General features: G+C 35.5%; 1 long non-coding RNA gene across 1 annotated transcript; it reads right to left on the minus strand.

The window, feature by feature from the left end:
* On the minus strand, positions 1-24,264 carry LOC309630473. Its single transcript, XR_014245688.1, has 2 exons — positions 15,915-24,264; positions 1-15,591 (listed from the first exon to the last, which is right to left on the minus strand). It is a non-coding gene; the product is annotated as an uncharacterized lncRNA (long non-coding RNA).
* Positions 24,265-25,270: the final 1,006 nt, after the last annotated feature.

Here is a 25,270-nt window from a genome sequence, read left to right on the forward strand (position 1 = left end):
GGATGAATTGGGAAATTGGGATTGACATGTACACACTAATATGTATAAAATGTATAATAAGAACCTGCTGTATAAAAAAATAAAATTAAATTTAAAAAAATACATTGCTACTGGAATGTGCAAGCTAAAAAAAAAAAAAGAAAATATGTCATTGGTAAACTAATCATGAGAATGCAATTTGGTGCAACTGCTTTTATTTGACAGAAACAAAAATTGGGGTTTTGGATTTCCAGTGGGGTTTTGTATTATTTGTTTTCTGAGTTATCTGAAATTCCACCATGCTGCACCAAGTTCTCATAGTTTCGTGTACATCAGAATCACCGTGCATGTATTTTTAATAAAGTTCCAAGGCCTTAACTCCAGAAAATCTGATTCTTTAGGTCTGAGTGACACCAAAGAATATGCATTTTTCACCAGCATCCCAGGTAATACTAATGCAGGTGGTCTTTAATGCCCATTTTGAGGAAGACTTAGAGCCTAGACAAAATGCACATTTGCTTTGGAAAAATTATTTGGTTTTTACCATGTGAAGAATCTAAAGAAACTCATATTTACTTTTTTTTTTAAACAGAGTCACAGATTATTTTTAAATTTATTTATTTTTATTTTTGGCTGCATTGGGTCTTCATTGCTGCACACGGGCTTTCTCTAGTTGCGGCGAGTGGGAGCTACTCTTTGTTGCGGTGCGCGGGCTTCTCATTGCAGTGGCTTCTCTCTGTTGTGCAGCATGGCCTCTAGGTGTGCGGGCTTCAGTAGTTGTGGCACACTGGGCTCAGTAGTTGCGGCTCGCGGGCTCTAGATCGCAGGCTCAGTAGTTGTGGCACACGGGCTTAGTTACTCCGCGGCATGTCGGCTCTTCCCGGGCCAGGGTTCAAACCTGTGTCCCCTGCATTGGCAGGCGGATTCTTAACCACTGTGCCACCAGGGAAGACCCCGTATTTACTTTCATGTATAGACCACAATCAATTCACTTCTGGAAAAAAAAGTCCTCCCATAATTTGAATTTTTGTTCACTTTGAATGTTACACCTTATGAATACATTATACACAGAGTTTGAATTGTTAGTTCTACAATATTTTTCATGATGAAGGTCCATACGATTCATATATTTGGTTCATTACAGGCTTGGACAGCTGTTTAAATTATCACTTGATAGTGTAAGAGCAATCCTTTTACATTTTCCTTTATGAAAATATTTACTTTAAAGCCCCAAGAATTACCAAGCCTCTCCTACTTTTAAAATCTTTATGTACAAAAGGAAGGATTTCCTGAAATTTTCTTGGGAATTTTCCCCGAGGATATTTACTAAGTACATCTTGTCTAATCCTTTCCAGGGCTCCTGTAAGACATATTTCTTTACGCTTAGTAACAGAGAACATTACAAACAAAAACTTGCAATCTTATGTAGAATTCAAGCCAGATAAAACTTGGAAAACAACTATCTATATGTCTTTCAGAGGATTGCCTTTCAGCAGCATTGAAAATGCATATTTCAGATACCAAATAGCAGATAAATGTAATGCTTTCCAAGATGGAACATAAGGTCCCAGTCTATTTTAAGAGGAAGAAAAGATTGGAAAATATCCCAGAAATGTCACTGTGGGAGCAGGTTGAACAACCCACTAGTATAAAAAGAATTTTTCTTTAAAAAAAGCAATCACATCACACATTTATTAAATTTAGGGAGGACAGTAGAATAAAAAGTGTTAGATTTCCTTAGGAAAAATATTCAAGTGAAACTAAGTCCTGAACTATAATTGAATATTACAGTTTAGTAGATGGTGTTCAGAATCATGGGACCAGAAGGCACTATAGACATTCATCTAATCATTTTCCTGCCTTCACTTGAGTCCTACCACTAAGTCACCTAAGGTTAATAAATAATCTATCTCATTTCGAATGCCTGCAGAGGAAGAACTTTTATAAATCCCTCATTTACCTCTTCAATAACCCATGCACAGTTTGAATCTATTTCATTCAAATAAATTATCTTCTTGTATTCAATCCAAAAATATTAATACCCCACTATGTGTTGGTTTAAAAACTGGCCCCTGTAAACAGAGGGCAGGGAGAGACTAAAGAAAGAGGCAGAGCACTCCAGATTGGTAGGTGGCAGATTTAATAAGCAAGGGAACTTATGAGACTTGTCTTGGGTGGCTGTAAGACTAATATATCATCACACCCACCTACCAGAATATTAAAAGCTTGTATAGAGCCCTTAATGGGGTTCAGGCACATATACCATCCAGATGGTGTCAACAACACATTGTTCTCTCAAAGACTGCACCCTTGAAAATGACTCCCACTGTAGGAACCATGAGGAGAGGGTACAGTCCATGCATCGCGGAGGCAGGTGAGGAGCCTCTGATTGCCCCGGTCCAGCTCACAGGTCAAACAGTGGTCATGTTCTCTAGATTACCTCCTCCAACATTATGTATAAGATCCATCCAAAACCTCCACCCAAAACCTGAGAAATTTAGTCAATCACAAGGCATCTTAGATACATAAAATCAAACAGTTATTCCAATGAGGACATTATGCAAAACTATGGATTTTAACTCTTTGCCCATACTACCCCTTCCCCTTTCAATATCCAACCATCCATAACCCCCAAATCACAGTATAAACACTGGTAGGAACGTAAAGTGTTCAGCTCAAGAATCCTTGAATACTTGCTTCAATTGCAACCTCTAAACATTTAATTTGTTGATATTTGATAGGGCAATGATATTCACAAATCTATAATCTGTAGATGCTATTGGCATGTATTTATATTCCATTAGAAATGACATACATATTGTGAGAGAAGAGGAAAACATTCAAACTTCTAGGGGCCCTCCTCAATACCTTATTCAGGTGGGAGAAAATAATAGGCAGGAGATGGACTGTAAAATGAATAATCACTACCTGTACTTACTAGAAGATCTGAATTTTTGGAGAGGTAAGATTTTATGGACAGAACAGAGGAAGTAGTGGACACTCTATCAATTTTTGAGTTATGCTCTTATAAGGGGAATATTGGTCCCCTCTATAGTGATCTATTCCAGTATTACAAGTTCATGCATGATTGATGGGCATTTGGAGCTCCTCCCCTGATTATCAGCAGAACCCAGCTCCTATACTTACCTCCAGCTCTGCCTTCTCTATTATGATTCTGGAACAAAAGGATGAGGTTCTGCAAACACAATATGTTTACCTGGCCCGGTGTTCTCATTCTATTGCACACTTACAAATGATTTGTCTTTGTCATGTTTCCCAATGTCAAAATGATCCACTGCATATATTTTTCATTCAGAATCTTGTCTGAAGTGTCCAAAGTAAAAAGTAATTATTTGGTTGTCAATTGATGATACTATGTTATTAAGCAAATTTACTAACTTCACACACACACACGAAAAAGGTTTTGGTCTTTGTCTTTACTTGCACTCATGCATTCTTATAAATCCTCTTGGCTTCACCTGTCTTATATTCCAGTCACCACTGCAGCAAGTTCATCATAGAGTCTGACTAGCTTCACACAGTACCTCCATCCCACTCTACACATCTCTTTCCTCCACTCCTAAGCTTCAGTATGGATATATTGACACATATACAACCTTGAAGGTAATTCTCCATGGGGAAAAGTTGGCCAATGGCGAACAGAATCCAATGAATCGATGATTCTCCCTTCCTCCTCTCACTCACAAACAGACGGCCCTGGGATACATGGCTTCTCAGATAATACCCAGGCTTCCATTGTAGTAATCAACTCATATTCTTGTGTTGGTTCTCTTTTTTTTCTCTCCTGATCCCTGGGTTTATTACCCAATAAAGTGCTTATACAAAAGTTTTCAACTTAGGTTCTGCTCTCTAGGGGAACCCAAGTAAGATAGGCAGTGATTTTCATTTTTATGTTGGTTTCCTAAAAATAATCCTCCCAACTGACTTAGTTGTAAGTCAGTTGAGAGAAGAGGATAGGACAAATAGAAAATACACTTATGATGGTTTTCCTCAGCTAAAACCCCAGATATAGACATACAGACTGTGTATATATATTCTCGTTCTAGATACTATTCAGTGTGATTGCCCTACTTCTTAAAGTCGTTTTTTCCTCATAAAAATACACCTCTTTTAGAAGATAAATTCCTTTAAAAATAGTAACCTATGTCAAAATATTCAATTAACTCACTTTTTTAAAAGCCCCTTTAAAGCTTAATTGAAGTAACATGCATTTTTTTGAAGTATTCTCTCCACTCCCATTTCTGGTAATCCTGTTCATGCCTTCTTCACTTCCCCAATATCAGCTGTAATATTCTACTTTTAAAAGAAACTTAAATGTGTGATAAACAATAGGAATTTGGTTACTTTTTTTCAAGTACAGTATTGATCAACAGAATAGCCACCCTTAAGCCTAATTAATACTACATAAACAAAGTTGTGCTTTTTCCATTTAATATCTAGAAAATTCAGGGGAAAATAATACTCTTCCAAAAATATAGAAGACTGAACTAATATAAACCCCTATCTCACTATAAAAACAGGGAAAGGATTAATAAAGTATAACTCTCACTTTTTATATATAAAGATGAACTGGTAGATGCAAAAGCCAATGTATCAGGTGCCCAAGGATATAATTCCTGGATATAAGCCCTAAGGACTTCAGAGCTGGGGCTTCAAATACCAGACAAGGTCAGGAGATGTGCCTTGAGCTTATATAAGGCAAAGAGCTGGAATCAAGCTTCTTGCAAAGTAGGAAGCTTTGAATTGACGCCATTCCATAAAAATGAGAATGGAATAGTTTCTCCAATCAACTCAGGAAGCAGCAAGGAAACTTACTGTGTGCCTAGAATTCAGTGGAAGTTAAATGAATCTCATGAAAAATGAAACATCAAAGTTACATCTGTACATGAGTAAGGAGTCCAAATTTATACTACTCATATGGTGCTGACATCTAAAGCCCAGAATTTAACATAAAAATTAGTGAAATCCTAGAACTATGGCAGAAACAAACCCAAAATTCTTCTGTAGAAACACTGTATATTTAGGGTGCAGGGAATTCCCACAGAATAAACACACTCATTGAAAATAAGCTTATAATGCATACAAAGGAATAATACACCATGATAAATAATAATTAGACAGAACTAACAGGAGAATTAGAAATCCAAGAAACTTGAGATACTAAATCAGTCCAAAGATAAATTTTTAAGTGTTTAAAAGAAGGAATGAAAAACTTAATGAGTACAGTGTGCTCTTATTTTAATAAAAATAAAAACATAAATTTTTAAATATAATATTTGACACTAAAATTTCAATAGGCTAAACAAATGGTTAAACACAGGAAGAAGCGGAACAACTGGTTAAGCTGAAGGGAAAAATGGTAAACTGGAGAAGAGATCCAAAGAAGTTACACAGAATGTAGCACTAATAAAAAAGATGAAAACCACAGAAGAGAGGTTAAGAGATAGGGAATAGGGGGTTTAGAATGAGAAAATTCAACATACATTCAATATGAGTTCCAGTAAAGGGGGAATAAAGAAAACTAAGGAGAGGTAAGAGTCAATGAATAAAAATATCTCCTTAATTGAAAAAGGCAGAGGACTTATAGAGGCAAATAACAATAAATTTCTACCTAAACACTTCAGAGTAATATTGAAAATTATCTATGATAAAGAGAAAAATATTTTTAAAAACCCAAGATTAACAGTTCTCAAAGAAATAACAATTAGACAAAGAGTAGACTCTCCATAAACAGCAACAGAAGCCAAATAGAATTACCCCTTCAAGGTGTTGAGAAAATAGTCATTCGAAATTAGAAAACCAGATAAAACAGCATTCAAGAGTAACATAAAATGAAAACATTTTCAGAAAAACAAAGAATGAGATGGTTTACCATCTGGAGATTCTTGTTGAAAAAAAGTATTAAAGGGCATGTGTCAGGAAGGAGAAAATTAACCACAGAAGAAAAAGTAAAGTGTAAAAAACAATAACTAGCAAAAACTACTGGAAAATATTTTGGTAAATCTAAATAAGCATCAAAATATACATATATGAAATATTTATATTTATAATATATAATTATATACAATCTTTATTATACAGAATAATTATATTATTTTAGTAAATTAAATTATAATATATTAAGTATGTAATATAACATATACTTAATATTTTATATTAAATATGATTATATTATCTATAATGTATAATACTTATATATATAAAGGATTACTATTCAAACCCAGAAAGAATTCTTATAAGTCAATTAAAGATGAGACAAGACCATAAAATATTCAAATGGCAAAGGATATGAACAGTTAATAGACTAAAATTTCCAAATGGTTAACAGACATATGAAAGGCTCTTTGTTCTAGCTCTATGTTCTGGCTAGTAATCAAGGAAATAAAAATTAAAAGACATTGATCTTTCATATCTATCAAATTTGAAAACCTTAAATTAAGATCAGGATTTTCATAAACATGGGAAAATAGCAATTTTCATTATACTATCTATGGGAGTACAAATTGGTACAATCCCTTTGGAGTGAAATTTACCAATATCTAAAAGACTTTAAAGTCTGCTTAGCACACCATCCAGCAATTCCCCTCTCAAGAGTATACAAGAAACTAGGGAATTCTAGGGGAATTCCTAGAGAAACTGTCTTACATATGCCCAAGAAAACATGTACAAAAATGTTTATAGTAGCAAAATACTGAAAGCAATCTAAAATCAGATAAATCGTGGGATTTTATGTAATATAATACCAGATAACAGTAAAAATGAATGAATTAGATCTACCTATATCATCCAGATTCATCTTGAAAAACTAATGTTGAGTGAAAGAAGTTAGAGAATATTAAATACAATAAATTACAACATTGTCCAGGTACAGTTTTAAAACTTTAAACATTAAATGGCATAATCTATATGCAAACTTATGATAATGTTGCCAATAGGCAAGCTAGAAAACCAGCTTTCCATTTTATTACTGATTTATTTTGGGTAAATGTAATTTCTATTTCATGGAGAGTAAAGAGGGTTTTGGATTCATTACTGACTTATTGCTGATTTTTATTTTATTTCTATTTCATGAACAGTAAAGAAAGTTTATTTAAAAAGAAAACACTTCAAGTTCTTACTACTTAAGCATGTTTAAGCAAAAGGAAGCATTAAAAATCACATTATTTTTAAAGATGATGGAAGTTTAGTGAACCAAATCTTTGATTTGATTAACCCCTACCTTCATCCTAAATTTTTAAAATCTTTCAAATATTTATAACATCCCAAATTTTAGTAAGGCTGTTGACTCATCTAATGATTTCCATATTTTGCAAAACTCTAAGTCAACTGTGTGAAGGAAAATAAATTATTTACAATTTTAACATTGTAATAGCATAATTTTGATTGAAGCAGATATCCTTCAGCAATTTTTATTATTTATTCCATGTATAAACATGACAATATTTCTACTGGACTGAGAAGAATCCTCTTTATTTCTAAAACCATGAGGAAATCCAAAGCTGAGTGCTAATTGATGAGAAAAATGACAGTTCACAGCATTTTTAAAGGAGTCTGGAATGTAAGCTTCACTAATTGCAGTTTCCTTGGAAGCACAGAGGTTTATATTAAATCTTGTCACATTTCAATCTACATTTAATTATCACAGATCAGCCTTCAAATGCCTGTTGATGAGAAAGAAAATCACACAGGATATGGTAACCAAGGAGCACAGAAAGAGTTGCAAGACATCTGTTCTTTTGCTTCTGTGGTAAAACTAATCAATATTTTCACGCAGTCTCCCAAAACAGATAAACTCATGACACAATAAAACCAGCCTTTCTGTGTGCATCACTACCCCAGAACCTCTGCTAATTGTTAACAGCTACAGGTTGCTTGAAAAGCTTTTGTCTTCTTTGGGTATCACATTCCAGCAGCAAAGCTCTGGGGATGTTTATATTTCCGTGCGAGAGTCTCCTGAGTCCACTGCCTCCCGTAACATTCAGAGTGATGGTTCAGCTCCTCCTTACAAACCATGAGAGTCTGTGGTTTGCTGCCACACCAGACACATCAATCATCATGCCTACCACCCCTTACAAAGAAACTGCCTTTCCACAGCTCCTGCTGAAGATACTAGCCACAGCTTTTTGTACTGTAGGGGAGGCCATATTCTGTATCATATAACCCACCTCCTCTATCTCCCTTGGAACACAAGCGATTGGAAAATGGGTGGATATCTGACCCAAGGTGAGATCACCTTTCAGTTGTCCAGTGGCCTGTACGTTGGCTTATTGTGAAAAGCTTAACTGAGTTCATTAAAATCTTGCTCTGGGAACTGGGAAATACAGTGAGAATTGGTGTCAGCAGTGGGAAATTAAAGTAAAATATTGCTCAAATAGAAGCCATGAGGTGAAGGAGAGGATATGATGGGCCAGATCAAGTTATGAAGAAGAAAACACGAGTGCGTGGAGGATATTAAGAAGAACCATTGTAAAAGCAGCAGGTTTTAGTTGAAAGAGCAGTAGTGACAGAGAGAGGTTGAATGATATCACCGGGAGCAGTAAAGCAAAACTCTACCATGTCACTTGCTGAGAAAGACTTACCAGTTTCTTTCTGAAACTGAAACCTTTCTTACCAGAAACTTACCAGTTTCTTTCTGAAACCTTTCTTTCTGAAAGGTCTCCCTTTCACCAAACTGTGTATCTTAATACTGACCCTCCATTCCTATTACAGAATAACACCCTCTAATTGAAGTAGACTGAGTGATTTAAGAATGGAAATAATTGTCACTTCTACTACATTTTAAAGTAAGAGCATTGCAAAATTTACGTAACTCTATTACAGTCTTACAGTTACCTTCTCTTTAATCTCTTACTTTGCTTACAGGATCTACAATGTAGCTTTATAATAAATTTTGATATCTACCACTCTTTTCTCGCTAAAATGCTAACTCAAACCCAGTGGGAAATACAAAAGCAAGAAATTTGAGAAGTTAGTGTAATATTTATGATACTCTTATCCCTACATCATCATTCATACGTGACTTGGACTTTTATCCTGGGAGACTATTATTAGGAGAAGCAGATAGTGGAGAGTAAGAGTATAACACCCCTTAATTTTATTTTGGAATTTTATTTTATTTATTTTTATACAGCAGGTTCTTATTAGTCATCTATTTTGTACATATTTGTGTATATATGTCAATCCTAATCTCCCAATTCATACCACCATCCCCACCCCCCACCCACTTTCTCCCCTTGGTGTCCACACGTTTGTTCTCTACATCTGTTTCTCTATTTCTTCCTTGCAAACTGGTTCATCTGTATGTACCATTTTTCTAGATTCCTCATATATGCGTTAATATACAATATTTGTTTTTCTCTTTCTGACTTACTTCACTCTGTATGACAGTCTCTAGGTCCATCCACATCTCTACAAATGACCCACTTTCATTCTTTTTATGTCTGAGTAATATTCCTTTGTATATATGTACCACATCTTCTTTATCCATTCGTCTGTCGATGGGCATTTAGGTTGTTTCCGTGACCTGGCTATTGTAAATGGCGCTGCAATGAACATTAGGGTGCATGTGTCTTTTTCTTTCTTTTTTTGTATTTTCGAATTTTATTTTATTTGTTTATTTTTTATACAGCAGGTTCTTATTAGGTGCATGTGTCTTTTTGAATTATGGTTTTCTCTGGGTATATGCTCAGCAGTAGGATTGCTGGGTCATATGGTAATTCTATTTTTAGTTTTTTAAGGAACCTCCATACTGTTCTCCATAGTGGCTTTATCAATTTACATTCCCACCAACAGTGCAAGAGTGTTCCCTTTTCACCACACCCTCTCCAGCATTTGTTGTTCGTAGATTTTCTGATGATGCCCAACACCCCTTAATTTTGTTGAGTACCAGACAGTTGAGCCATGCCAATTACAAAAAAGAAAAAGGAGCACACTAGTCCTATATTTGAACTCACTAAATATTTCCCATTTCCCACATCTGAACCACTCCTAAGTTTAACATAACAATGCCAAACAGAAAAGAGAAAAGAAAAGTAGAAAAACTCAGAATTTTTTTTAAGTGTAGCTGCACTTATAGAAAAAAATAAGGAAAAGTAAATTGAATAAAAAATTCCCCACAAGTGACACTGAATTCCTCAAGGAAGTTATTTATAGTTGGGTCCAGAATCACATAATCGATTTTTGTAGTTTAAAAAAATGCCATCAGAGTTTTTACAAAGAACTTCTGTTTTTTGTGCTTCAGATATCAGAGAGTCAATGACCTTGAATGAAAAGGAAAAAAAAATAAATTCTCTTTTTCTGAGATACACACAATGCTCACTTTTACTTGTTATTTCAAAGTCTGTAGTACCTGGCATGTTTTAAAGTTTTAAGCCCTTCTTCTTATGATTTTCCAGTCTTCATGGTCATCCACAAAATCATTAGTTGACTCTAGATTACAACTGAAACTGTGCATAGAATTCTTTTGTTTCCTTTCTTCTTTTTCAAATAAAAAAACTGAAAAATTCTCCATGATTCTGTTAGTGCACAACACTTTCCTAAGCAATGATTACAACTGATGAAACATTTGTAATTATAAAACCACAGTAAATCAAACTGAAACAGCAACGGGATATTGTAATCTAAAGATGAGTTTGTTTTTCTGCCTCTCAAACTTGTGTACACTTTATATTCTTGATATTGTTTTTTCTTTACTAAGTATAAATCCAGCTTAAAAGTGTCACTTTTTCTGTCAAAATATAACAAAGAAGTTGGTAGCAGTATTAAAATTATATTTTATCAGTACCGACTGTGAATAGTTTTAGCCCAAAAAGAATTAATGTTTACTATTACATTTTCATGTTATCCTCATTTGATTTGCAATGACCCAGCTACACAGCCATGTCAAAAATTAGAGTCTTTAAACAAACATGCTTAAGAACAAAAGTGGGTAGTAAATTAGATCAACAATCTCTATTAACCTTAAGCGGCCAAGCTCATAAAGACACTTCCTTTGTTGTCTTACTGCAGAACCCCACACAGTTTATACCCAAAAGTCCTAAGGAGCTGCTCCAGAGATGTTCTCAATAGTGCAAAAAATTACGTGATAAACTCTAATAGTAATTTATTATTTTAAAACATATTATCAATGTATGTTTACATTGTATTAGGAATAAAATAAAATTTCCCAAACATGATAAAATAAATACTATGCATTACACTTACTAGAGAAAAATTTAGATGTACACCTTTCATGTTCTGAAACAAGGCAGGGACACCCGCTATTACACAGCTGTTATTCAATTTAGTAGAGAATGTCCTGGTCAATAAATAAACTAGTTTATTAAAAAAAAATACATATAAGAATTTTTAAAAAAAGGATAAATTTGTCTTTGCAGATAAAAAATAACTAAAAGAAAATCAACAAATTATTAAAATATTAAAATCAATAATAAAGTAAAGGGAGTTTATTGCATTTAAAATCCAACTTAAAAATAATAACGTTCCTTTAAAGTAGCAGTAACTACACAGAATATATAATAGAAATAGAATCCATTTATAAAACACAAGAAACACTATAGGGTATCTAGGGATGAATTTAGCAAACCATTCCTGAAATGTTCTGGGAGAAAATTTTGAAACCATATTAAAAGACCATTAAAAAAAGGCCTAGGGCTTCCCTGGTGGCGCAGTGGTTGAGAATCTGCCTGCCAATGCAGGGGACACGGGTTTGAGCCCTGGTCTGGGAAGATCCCACATGCCGCGGAGCAACTAGGCCCGTGAGCCACAATTACTGAGCCTGCGCATCTGGAGCCTGTGCTCCGCAACAAGAGAGGCCATGACAGTGACAGGCCCGCGCACCGCGATGAAGAGTGGGCCCCGCTTGCCACAACTAGAGAAAGCCCTCGCACAGAAACGAAGATCCAACACAGCCATAAATAAATAAATAAGTAATTAAATATTTAATGGAATAAAATAATACATGTGTGGGGATACAGAAGTAGTATGGTATTTGTTAACTCTTAAAAAAAAAAAAAAGGCCTAAAAGATGGAGTGAGATAACATGCTTGAGAATAAAATGATGAAGCATTTTAAAGATGCCAGTTTTCCCCAAATCAATCCATATATTCAATAAAATTCATATTAAAATCCTAGAAAGAATTATTTTAGAATAAGACAGTGATTCTTAAATTTACATCAAAGAATAAAGATCTGTGAATAGCTATGAAATTTTTTAAAAGAACAAATCTTTTTGGTTTGTACTTACCTTTACAGATTTTAAGACACTTTAAAACCATGAAACCAGCATGAGAGTGGTGCATAAACAGATGAGAAGACCAGTGGAATACAATAGAGAGCCCAGAAACACCATAATTAATGAAAAGTTAGCAAATGAAAGTGTAGGATCACAAATCAGTGGAAAATGGAGTAATAATTTAGTATATAGTATTGGAGAAGTGGCTTATTATATGAAGAAAAATACATTTAGATAGTTCCTATATCATACATGCAGCTGAACTCCAGATTGATAAAAACCTAAATGTGAAAGTAAATTTAAAGAGTGAAGTAGAAGATGGAAATGGAGATAGACTTTTTAATAAAGAAGGCCTCTACTGCACAAATCACAAGGCAAAATTAATGGATATATATTCTACATAAAAACTAAAGATGTCAAGACAGCAGAAGCAAGAAGAACTACAATCCTGCAGCCTATGGAACGAAAACCACAATCACAGAAAGACAGACAAAATGAAAAGGCACAGGACAACGTACCAGATTAAGGAACAAGATAAAACCCCACAAAAACAACTAATTGAAGTGGAGATAGGCAACCTTCTAGAAAAAGAATTCAGAATGATAGTGAGGATGATCCAGGACGTCAGAAAAAGAATGGCAGCAAAGATGGAGAAGATGCAACAAATGTTTAACAAAGACCTAGAAGAATTAAAGAGCAAACAAACAGAGATGAACAATACAATAAATGAAATGAAAAATACACTAGAAGGAATCAATAGCAGAATAACTGAGGCAGAAGAACGGATAAGTGACCTGGAAGACAGAATGCTGGAATTCAAGGCTGCCAAACAGAATAAAGAAAAAAGAAGGAAAAGAAATGAAGACAGCCTACGAGACCTCTGGGACAACATGAAACACAACATTTGCACTATAGGGGTCCCAGAAGGAGAAGGGAGAGAGAAAGGACCAGAGAAAATATTTGAAGAGATTATAGTCAAAAACTTCCCTGTCATGGGAAAGGAAATAGCCACCCAAGTCCAGGAAGTGCAGAGAGTCCCAGGCAGGATAAAACCAAGGAGAAACATGGAGAGACACATAGTAATCAAATTGACAAAAATTAAAGAAAAAGAAAAAGTATTGAAAGCAACAAGGGAAAAATGACGAATAACATACAAAGGAACTCCCATAAGGTTAACAGCTGATTTCTCAGCAGAAACTCTACAAGACAGAAGGGAGTGGCATGATATATTTAAAATGATGAAAGGGAAGAACCTACAATCAAGATTACTCTACCCGGCAAGGATCTCATTCAGATTCAACGGAGAAATCAAAAGCTTTACAGACAAACAAAAGCTAAGAGAATTCAGCAGCACCAAACCAGCTCAACAACAAATACTAAAGGAATTTCTCTAAGTGGGAAACACAAGAGAAGAAAACGACCTACAAAAACAAACCCATAACAATTAAGAAAATGGTAATAGGGACATACATATCGATAGTTACCTTAAACATGAATGGATTAAATGCTCCAACCAAAAGACACAGTCTTGCTGAATGGATTAAAAGAACAAGACCCGGCTTCCCTGGTGGCACAGTGGTTGACAATCTGCCTGCCAATGCAGGGGACATGGGTTCGAGCCCTGGTCTGGGAAGATCCCACATGCCGTGGAGCAACTGGGTCCGTGAGTCACAACTACTGAGCCCATGCGTCTGGAGCCTGTGCTCCGCAACAACAGAGGCCGCAACAGTGAGAGGCCCACGCACCGCAATGAACAGTGGCCCCCGCTCGCCGCAACTAGTGAAAGCCCTCGCACAGAAACGAAGACCCAACACAGCCAAAAATAAATAAATAAATTTAAAAACAAACAAACCAAAAAAAAAACAAGACCCATATACATGCTGTCTATAAGAGACCCACTTCAGACCTAGGGACACATACAGATTGAAAGTGACGGGATGGAAAAAGATATTCTATGCAAACGGAAATCAAAAGAAAGCTGGAGTAGCGATACTCATATCAGATAAATTAGACTTTAAAATAAAGAATGTTACAAGAGACAAGGAAGGACACTATAAAATTATCAAGGGATCAATCCAAGAAGAAGATATAACAATTATAAATATATATGCACCCAACATAAGAGCACCTCAATACATAAGGCAACTGCTAACAGCTCTAAAAGAGGAAATCAACAGTAACACAGTAATAGTGGGGGACTTTAAAACCTCACTTATACCAATGGACAGATCATCCAGAAAGAAAATTAATATGGAAACACAACCTTTAAATGACACAATAGACCAAAGATACTTAATTGATATTTATAGGACATTCCATCCTAAAACAGCAGATTACATGTTCTTGTTAAGTGCACACAGAACATTCCCCAGGACAGATCACACCTTGGGTCACAAATCAAGCCACAGTAAATTTTAAAAAATTGAAATCATATCAAGCATTTTTTTCCAAACACAACACTATGAGATTAGAAATCAATTACAGGGAAAAAAACATAAAAAACACAAACACATGGAGGCTAAACGATACGTTACTAAATAACCAAGAGATCATGGAGGCAATCAAAGAGGAGATCAAAAAATACCTAGAGACAAATGACAATGAAAACACGACAATCTAAAACCTATAGGATGCAGCAAAAGAAGTTCTAAGAGGGAAATTTATAACAATACAAGCCTACCTCAAGAAACAAGAAAAATCTCAAATAAACAATCTAACCTTACACCTAAAGGAACTAGAGAAAGAAGAACAAACAAAACCCAAAGTTAGCAGAAGGAAAGAAATCATAACGATCAGAACAGAAATAAATGAAATAGAAACAAACAAAACAATAGCAAAGATCAATAAAACTAAAAGCTGGTTCTTTGAGAACATAAACAAAATTGATAAACCTTTAGCCAGACTCATCAAGAAAAAGAAGGAGAGGACTCAAATCAATAAAATTAGAAATGAAAAAGGAGAAGTTACAACAGACACCGCAGAAATACAAAGCATCCTAAGAGACTACTACAAGCAACTCTATGCCAATAAAATGGACAACCTGGAAGGAATGGACAAATTCTTAGAAAGGTATAACCTTCCAAGACTGAACCAGGAAGAAATAGAAAATAGGAACAGACCGATCACAAGTAATGAAACTGAAACTGTGATTAAAAATCTCCCAACAAACAGAAGTCCAGGACCAGATGGCTTCACAGGTGAATTCTACCAAACATTTAGAGAAGAGCTAACACCCATCCTTCTCAAACTCTTCCAAAAAACTGCAGAGGAAGGAACACTCCCAAACTCATTCTACGAGGCCACCATCTTCCTGATACCAAAACCAGACAAAGATACTACAAAAAAAGAAAATTATAGGGCTTCCCTGGTGGCGCAGTGGTTGAGAATCTGCCTGCCAATGCAGGGGACACGGGTTCTAGCCCTGGTCTGGGAAGATCCCACATGCCGCGGAGCAACTGGGCCCATGAGCCACAACTACTGAGCCTGAGCGTCTGGAGCCTCTGCTCCGCAACAAGAGAGGCCGCGATAGTGACAGGCCCGCGCACCACGATGAAGAGTGGCCCCCACTCGCCGCAACTGGAGAAAGCCCTCACACAGAAACGAAGACCCAACACAGCCAAAAATAACCATAATAAATAAATAATAAATAAAAATTAAAAAAAAAAAAAAGAAAATTACAGACCAATATCACTGATGAATATAGATGCAAAAATCCTCAACAAAATACTAGCAAACAGAATCCAACAACACATGAAACGGATCATACACCATGATCAACTGGGGTTTATCCCAGGAATTAAAGGATTCTTCAATATACACAAATCAGTCAATGTGATATACCATATTAACCAACTGAAGAAGAAAAACCATATGATCATCTCAATAGATGCAGAAAAAGCTTTTGACAAAATTCAACACCCATTTATGATAAAAACTCTCCAGAAAGTGGGCAGAAAGGGAACCTACCTCAACATAACAAAGGCCATATAAGACAAACCCACAGCAATCATCATTCTCAATGGTGAAAAACTGAAATCATTTCCTCTAAGATCAGGAACAAGACAAGGATATCCACTCTCACCACTATTATTCAACATAGCTTTGGAAGTCCTGGCCACAGCAATCAGAGAAGAAAAAAGAAATAAAAGCAATACAAACTGGAAAAGAAGAAGTAAAACTGTCACTGTTTGCAGATGACATGATACTATACATAGAGAATCCTAAAGATGTCACCAGAAAACTACTAGAGCTCATCAATGAATCTGGTAAAGTTGCAGGATACAAAATTAATACAGAGAAATCTCTTGCATTCCTATACACTAACAACAAAAGATCAGAAAGAGAAATTAGGGAAACAATCCCATTCACCATTGCAATAAAAATAATATAATACCTAGGAATAAACCTACCTAATGAGGTAAAAGACCTGTATGTAGAAAACTATAAAACATTGATGAAAGAAATCAAAGATGACACAAACAGATGGAGATATATCATGTTCTTGGATTAGAAGAATCAACATTGTGAAAATGACTATACTACCCAAAGCAATCTACAGATTCAAGGCAATCCCTATCAGATTACCAGTGGCATTTTTTACAGAACTAGAACAAAAAATCTTGAAATTTGTATGGAGACACAAAAGACCTCGAATAGCCAAAGCAGTCTTGAGGGAAAAAAACGGAGATGGAGGAATCAGACTCCCTGCCTTCAGACTGTACTACAAAGCTACAGTAATCAAAACAGTATGGTACTAGCACAAAAACAGAAATATAGATAAATGGAACAGCATAGAAAGCCCAGAGGTAAACCCACGCACCTATGGTCAACTAATCTATGACAAAGGAGGCAAGGATACACAATGGAGAAAAGACAGTCTCTTCAATAAGTGGTGCTGGGGAAACTGGACAGCTACATGTAAAAGAATGAAATTAGAATACTCCCTAACACCATACACAAAAATAAACTCAAAATGGATTAGAGACCTAAATGTAAGACCCGACACTATAAAACTCTTAAGAGGAAAACATGGGAAGAATTCTCTTTGCCATAAATCACAGCAAGATCTTTTTTGATCCACCTCCTAGAGTAATGGAAATAAAAACAAAAATAAACAAATGGGACCTAATGAAACTTAAAGCTTTTGCAAAGCAAAGGAAACTACAAACAAGACAAAAAGACAACCCTCAGAATGGGAGAAAATATTTGCAAACAAATTAACAAACGATTAATCTCCAAAAATTATAAACAGCTCATGCAGCTCAACATTAAAAAAACAAACAACCCGATCAAAAAATGGGCAGAAGACCTAAATAGACATTTCTCCAAAGAAGACATACAGATTGCCAAGAAGCACATGAAAAGCTGCTCAACATCACTAATTATTAGAGAAATGCAAATCAAAATTACAGTGATGTATCACCTCACACCAGTTAGAATGGGCATCATCAGAAAATCTACAAACAACAAATGCTGGAGAGAGTGTGGAGAAAAGGGAATCCTCTAGCACTGTTGGTGGGAATGTAAATTGATACAGCCACTATGGAGAACAGTATGGAGGTTTCTTACAAAACTAAAAATAGAATTACCATATGACCCAGCAATCCCACTACTGGGCATATACCCAGAGAACACCATAATTCAAAAAGACACATGCACCCCAATGTTCACTGCAGCACTATTTACAATAGCCAGGTCATGGAAGCAACCTAAATGCCCATCGACAGACAAATGGATATAGAAGATGTGTTACATATATACAATGGAATATTACTCAGCCACAAAAAGGAATGAAACTGGGTCATTTGTAGAGACGTGGATGGATCTAGAGACTGTCATACAGAGTGCAGTAAGTCAGAAGGAGAAAAACAAATATCGTATATTAATGCATATATGTGGAACCTAGAAAAATGGTACAGGTGAACTGGTTTGCAGGCCAGAAATTGAGACACAGATGTAGAGAACAAATGTATGGACACCAAGTGGGGAAAGTGGTGGGTGTCGGGGTTGGTGGTGGGATGAACTGGGAGATTGGGATTGACGTATATACACTAATATATATAAAATAGATAACTAATAAGAACCTGCTGTATAAAAAAATAAATTAAATAAAATTCAAAAAAAAACCCTAAAGATGTCTTTCAGAAAAAGGCAACACAGTCAAAGTCAGCAGAGTAGTCCCACACTAGAAGAAAATATTTGAAATCTCTAAATCTGACAAAGAATTAATTGCTATGATATATAATGAAGTACTATAAATCATATTTTAAAACAAAAATTAGGAAACAATAGAAAAATGGTTAAAGAGTATGAATAGGCAACTCACTAATGGGGAAGCCCAAAATACTATTAAGAATATGGAGAGATATTCTACCTCCCTAATGGTCAGAGAGAGCCAATAAAACAAATTTGAAATAGAATTATATAGTCATTAGAATGGTAAAAATTGGAGCATTAGTAATATCAAGTGTTAGCAAGGATATAAGAAAATTTTAACATCCATTGCTAGTATTACGAATGTAAACCGGGGCAAACATTCTGGAAAGCATGAAATTGTGTACTTTGGATAGTCTTGAATACAAACCTCAGAGAAACAGACGGAATGCACATCATAGCATGACTTTTGGTAGCAAGTATTTGGAGGGATCCTAGACATTCATCAGTAGGAGAATGGACAAGTACAATATGGCATATGCAAATGATGGCATGGAGTAGTCATAAATAATGAGCCAGATGTACATGTAACAACATGCGTAGATACAAAAGAATACAGTAGTACACAAGAAAAGTAAGATGCACAATGACATAACCATGTCATTTATGTAAATCAAAAACACAAAGCAATAGCACTATATATTTTTTTAAATAGATACATATCTAAGTAAACATATGGATAGTATATTAGGAGGCTGACTATTAAATACACTAAAAAGGGTGAATGTGTGTTGGGTGGGGAAAAGTGAGTGAGGATGGTGAATACAGAACAAATAAAACAAAAAGGGACCTCATGATGAAAATACTCGCTGAACAGAGAATATGATTAACTCAATACTCAGCACATGAAAATCCACATACAACAGTATTTAGAAGATAGTGGGAATTCCCTGGTGGTTCAGTGGTTAGGACTCTGCGCTTCTACTGACGGGAGCCTGGGTTCAATCCCTGGTTGGGAAACTAAGATCCCACAAGCCGTGCAGAGTGGCCAAAAATAAAAATAAAATGACCAGGTTAAAACAAAAAAGATGAAGATAGTGGTGCTATAGGACTAGAAAAGAAGAGCTTTTAAAGAAAAAAGAATAGACAAAAATATCAAATGTTGTGAAAAGTTCACATAAGAAAAGGAGTCAAAAAAAGAAAAAAGAACAAATTATGTTTCCTTTACTGCAAGTGGTGAAGATAATTTCACTAAACCATCATCAATTTCTTCATATTCCTTAATTTGTAGAACTAGATTGAATGCTTTTCTATGAGTATTTTGGCAATGACACACAAAAAAATATCTTGTTTCTTCTAATTGCATACTAATTTCTGCTTTTCTATTACTGGTAGCTTCATATCACTACTTACGTTCTGTTTACCACCTCCTATGACCAGCAGATCCTTTCCTGATCTCATTGTGCTCATTTGTGTGATATAAATGGCTCATTATTATTATCAATTAGCTTATTTTTATGATAGGCATGCCCTATGACCTCTCCTTAGTGAAAAGATACTTCTATAATCTATTCCCATGTTCTCTGGTTTATTTATTCTAAGTCACTTCATCATTGACTGTATATATGGTTTTATATCAGAGTGCTCCAGATATAAGACCATATTTATGTTATCTAAACTAACTCCTTCCCAGCAAGGGGGCTGTAAATGTAGACTTTGCTCAAGAAGAGCAAATGGTATTAGTGAGAATCTAGCTATTCTCTTCCATAGCTGGATCTTCTCCCTTCTTGTCATTAAATCTATTTCACTCTTTCTCGCACACATAGAAACACACTTACTCTCCCTCCAGGGATGACAACCCAAAGTCCCATCCACTCACTGCTTGCAATTCAAGTCCAGGAACACTGGGTGAGATGCAGTCTTCTCCATCAGGTCTAGATGTGGCTCCTCATGTTCCAGCATCCTATTAAACTAGAAAGGTATCTGTTTCCCTACATCCCATATACAGTGGTTGAACAAGGACATGATGGTTACACAGTGACTACACAAGGAACACTCCCCATTTGGAAAAGGGAAAAAATGAAGGAACACAGCAGACATAGGTCATCCTGAAATCTTGTTAGGCACACATTTTAAGAGCCTCTCCATCTGGAGGTAGTTCCTTAAGTAGACCCTGATTCTGCTCTTTGAGAACATCTCCATAGTTTTTGGCTATCTGAAACAAATAATTCCATCTTTAGGGAGTTTCCTCCTTGTTCATTAATCAACTTGGCCACATCTAAAGTGAGTGTTAGGGAGAAGATCCTATTTGAGGTCTAGACCAAGCCCTCTAAGCTGCCTCCTGCTTATGGAAAGTTAAGGGACAAGAATTATTTTACATCTCAAATAGTCAAAGTGATTTTATTCTGGGTGTGTGGCTTCTTGGGCCATATACACTCTCCTCAGAAACACAGTAAGCACTTAGTATTTTTACTTCCAGTAGTTCCATGTGCCATACTCAAAGTTCTTTTCAGACACAGATCTCAAATCTGTCTTTTGTTCTTTGCCTCTTTGTCCCAGTGCCTCACATTCTCAATGTAATACTGGCTATAGTGAGGCTCTCTGGAACAGTAGGTGAGAAGTTTCACTCTTAATGAAATCTTTTCCTGACTTTATTCAACTGTGAATTTTTAGCACCTTCAACGCTCAAAGTTTTCATTATTTTTTTTAATATCAACTTTTACAATTTAGGTCTAGAAGCTGTGATAATTTTTTTTCAATCTTTCTAGGCCCCAGATATCTGAATTCTATTTCCTTTCATATCTGCTTGAAATCGCCAATTGTTTCCAGATTCTCTCTTATATTAATTTCTTAGAAAATTTCTTAAAACAGATATTAGTAACAAATATAAACTATTCAAATTTAATTTTCCAACCTCGTCCCCATAGCTGCCCACTCAGTTGGCATGAGGTGGGCCTTCCAAGTAGGTAACAGCTTGAGTATTTTGTCAGCACATAAATGGACCTTTAGCTGTCCATCCAGCTGTATCTTTCTTTGCCATTCACAGACCAGCTACTAAGTCAAAACTACATGTTTTATACTTTCGTTACATCACAGTACCCCACTTCTAGTACAAATTCTTTATTTGTCAGGATACGCCAAGTTATGCTTTGGTATCAAATAAACATTGAAAAATCTCAGCAGCTTAACACAAGTTTATGCCTCCCCCATCATAGTTTGATGCAATTGGGTAGTTCTCCTGGACTGTTCTCTGACCAGTGATTCAGGAACCCAGATTCCTTCCATCTTGTGGCATTACCACACCAGATTATCACTTTCACTTGCCCAGATTAGGGAGAGAAAGTGAACCAAGAATCTCACTGGAGATTTTAGGGTTCAGGTCTAGAGACGTCACTTTTGGAAACATTTCATTGGCCAGATCATAACTACAAGGAAGACTGGGAAATATATGCCCTGGAAAAGGAACTAGAATGGGTGAGCATCTAGGCAGTTTCTATCTCAACAAACTTTGCCAAATATGACAACAAAATAAATCACATTTACTTTTTTCCCCCTTAGGAAACAAAAGCTCTCAGTCTTCTCTCTCCCCACTTCCATTATCCACAACCTCCCTCAGTGAGGTAATTAGTATTAATAGTTGGTATATATCCTTCCAGATTTTATAAATCTATTTACCTCTCCACGAATCCCCTTCCTGCTCCTCCTAAAAACAATGAATGTGAATATGATTGACGAGGTCTTCAGGTATTGATTGAGCCACATTTACTGGTGGGCTCAGCTACTGTATTTTAAAGTCTTGTACACATCCGTGGATATTCTATTCTCCCTTCCACATCTTTGTTTTCCATCCAACTAAGTGCAACCAGGTGTCTAAGTAGGTCAAGCTTCTAAATCACTTTCTGCTTCTAATTTCCTTCTTCTGTCTGGTTCTCATTCACTTTCTCTCTTTCTCACTCTTTAAGGTCTTCCCCATTAGCACTCTTAGACTTTACTCTTCTATGCTGTGAGCCAGGGGATGATAAAACCCCAATGTTTGGATTTAGAATTTTAAAGGAGATATAAATATCATTTGGGTTTCTGGTCTAAGCTATAGGAGTCAATCCAGGTTGATGAGAATTCTTCATTAAAGGTTATTGACTACTTGGTCATTTCTACAATTCTTTAATATTCAGCAGCCTCCAGAACTCCATGGAAGGAAAGGCTGTACCATGCAAAGAAGAACTCAAATGTTTATGCTGTCCTGTCACGGTGTGCAGTATGGAGGCCCTGGGAAGATAGCTGATTGACAGAGCAGAGCATGATTAGTGTATTTCTGACTCCCTGGACACAATTCTACCAGTACCATTACAAACCAGTCCAGTCTCACAATGGACATTTTTGTTTTGTTTAACTAATACTGGGTGACAATAAATGCATTATTCTGAAATTTATCATTTAATAGATCATGCATATCTTCCCAGAAAAATAAATCTAGATTCATATATAAATGAATACATATATAGTCACATTTATTATATATGTATATATATATATAAAGGAAGTATTAATTTTCATTTTAATCACTGCATAGTATTCTCTTGTACCATAGTACCATAATTTGTTTAATCATTCCCCATTGATGGATACATGTATGTGTGTGTTTGTATGTGTGTGTGTGTGTGTGTGTGTGTGTGTGTGTGTGTGTGTGTGTGTGTATATATTTATTTCTTCATTTGGACTGTAGTTTCTGGATTCAATTCCTGAAAGTAGGATTTCTAAATATAGGTTTATGGATTTCTAATGTTTAAAAATATTGCCAAATTACCCTTCCAAACACCTGTACATTACCAGTATATAAAAGTGACTTTTCCCCATCTGATCACCAAAATTGGATGTTAACAATCCTTAAATTTTGACTATCAGATTTGTGAAAAGTTTGTATTTAATAACTGTTTTAAGTTGTATATTTTATTAGTGGGGTTGAAGACCCTCCTCACATCAGAATAATACAAATAGTCTCCTGAATTTTGTCCTAATATTTTTATAGGTGTCTTTAACATTTAAATGCTTAGTCTTCAATTACAGGAAAAGATCCGTAAAAAATACAAACACATGGAGGCTACACAATACACTACTTAATAACGAAGTGATCACTGAAGAAATCAAACGGGAAATCAAAAAATACCTAGAAACAAATGACAATGGAGACAGGACAACCCAAAACCTATGGGATGCAGCAAAAGCAGTTCTAAGAGGGAAGTTTATAGCAATACAAGCCTACCTCAAGAAACAGGAAACATCTCGAATAAACAACCTAACCTTGCACCTAAAGCAATTAGAGAAAGAAGAACAAAAAAACCCCAAAGTTAGCAGACGGAAAGAAATCATAAAGATCAGATCAGAAATAAATGAAAAAGAAATGAAGGAAACAATAGCAAAGATCAATAAAACTAAAAGCTGGTTCATTGAGAAGATAAACAAAATTGATAAACCATTAGCCAGACTCATCAAGAAAAAAAGGGAGAAGACTCAAATCAATAGAATTAGAAATGAAAAAGAAGTAACAACGGACACTGCAGAAATATAAATGATCATGAGAGATTACTACAAGCAATTCTATGCCAATAAAATGGACAACCTGAAGAAATGGACAAATTCTTAGAAATGCACAACCTTCCGAGACTGAACCAGGAAGAAATAGAAAATATGAACAAACCAATCACAAGCACTGAAATTGAAACTGTGATTAAAAATCTTCCAACAAACAAAAGCCCAGGACCAGACGGCTTCACAGGTGAATTCTATCAAACATTTAGAGAAGAGCTAACACCTATCCTTCTCAAACTCTTCCAAAATATTGCAGAGGGAGGAACACTCCCAAACTCATTCTACGAGGCCACCATCACCCTGATACCAAAACCAGACAAAGATGTCACAAAGAAAGAAAACTACAGGCCAATATCACTGATGAACATAGATACAAAAATCCTCAGCAAAATACTAGCAAACAGAATCCAACGGCACATGAAAAGGATCATACACCATGATCAAGTGGGATTTATTCCAGGAATGCGAGGATTCTTCAATATATGCAAATCAATCAACGTGATACACCATATTAACAAATTGAAGGAGAAAAACCATATGATCATCTCAATAGATGCAGAGAAAGCTTTCGACAAAATTCAACACCCATTTATGATAAAAGCCCTGCAGAAAGTAGGCATAGAGGGAACTTTCCTCAACATAATAAAGGCCATATATGACAAACCCACAGCCAACATCGTCCTCAATGGTGAAAAACTGAAACGATTTCCACTAAGATGAGGAACAAGACAAGGTTGCCCACTCTCACCACTATTATTCAACATAGTTTTGGAAGTTTTAGCCACAGCAATCAGAGAAGAAAAAGAAATAAAAGGAATACAAATCGGAAAAGAAGAAGTAAAACTGTCACTGTTTGCAGATGACATGATACTATACATAGAGAATACTAAGGATGCTACCAGAAAACTACTAGAGCTAATCAATGAATTTGGTAAAGTAGCAGGATACAAAATTAATGCATAGAAATCTCTTGCATTCCTATACACTAATGATGAAAAATCTGAAAGTGAAATTAAGAAAACACTCCCATTTACCATTGCAACAAAAAGAATAAAATATCTAGGAATAAACCTACCTAAGGAGACAAAAGACCTGTATGAAGAAAATTATAAGACACCGATGAAAGAAATTAAAGATGATACAGATAGATGGAGAGATATACCATGTTCTTGGATTGGAAAAATCAGCCTTGTGAAAATGACTCTACTACCCAAAGCAATCTACAGATTCAATGCAATCCCTATCAAACTACCAATGGCATTTTTTACAGAACTAGAATAAAAAAATTCACACTTTGTA

Source organism: Balaenoptera borealis (genome assembly GCF_965194805.1).
Source record: "Balaenoptera borealis genome assembly, chromosome: 6".
NCBI lineage: Eukaryota > Metazoa > Chordata > Mammalia > Artiodactyla > Balaenopteridae > Balaenoptera > Balaenoptera borealis.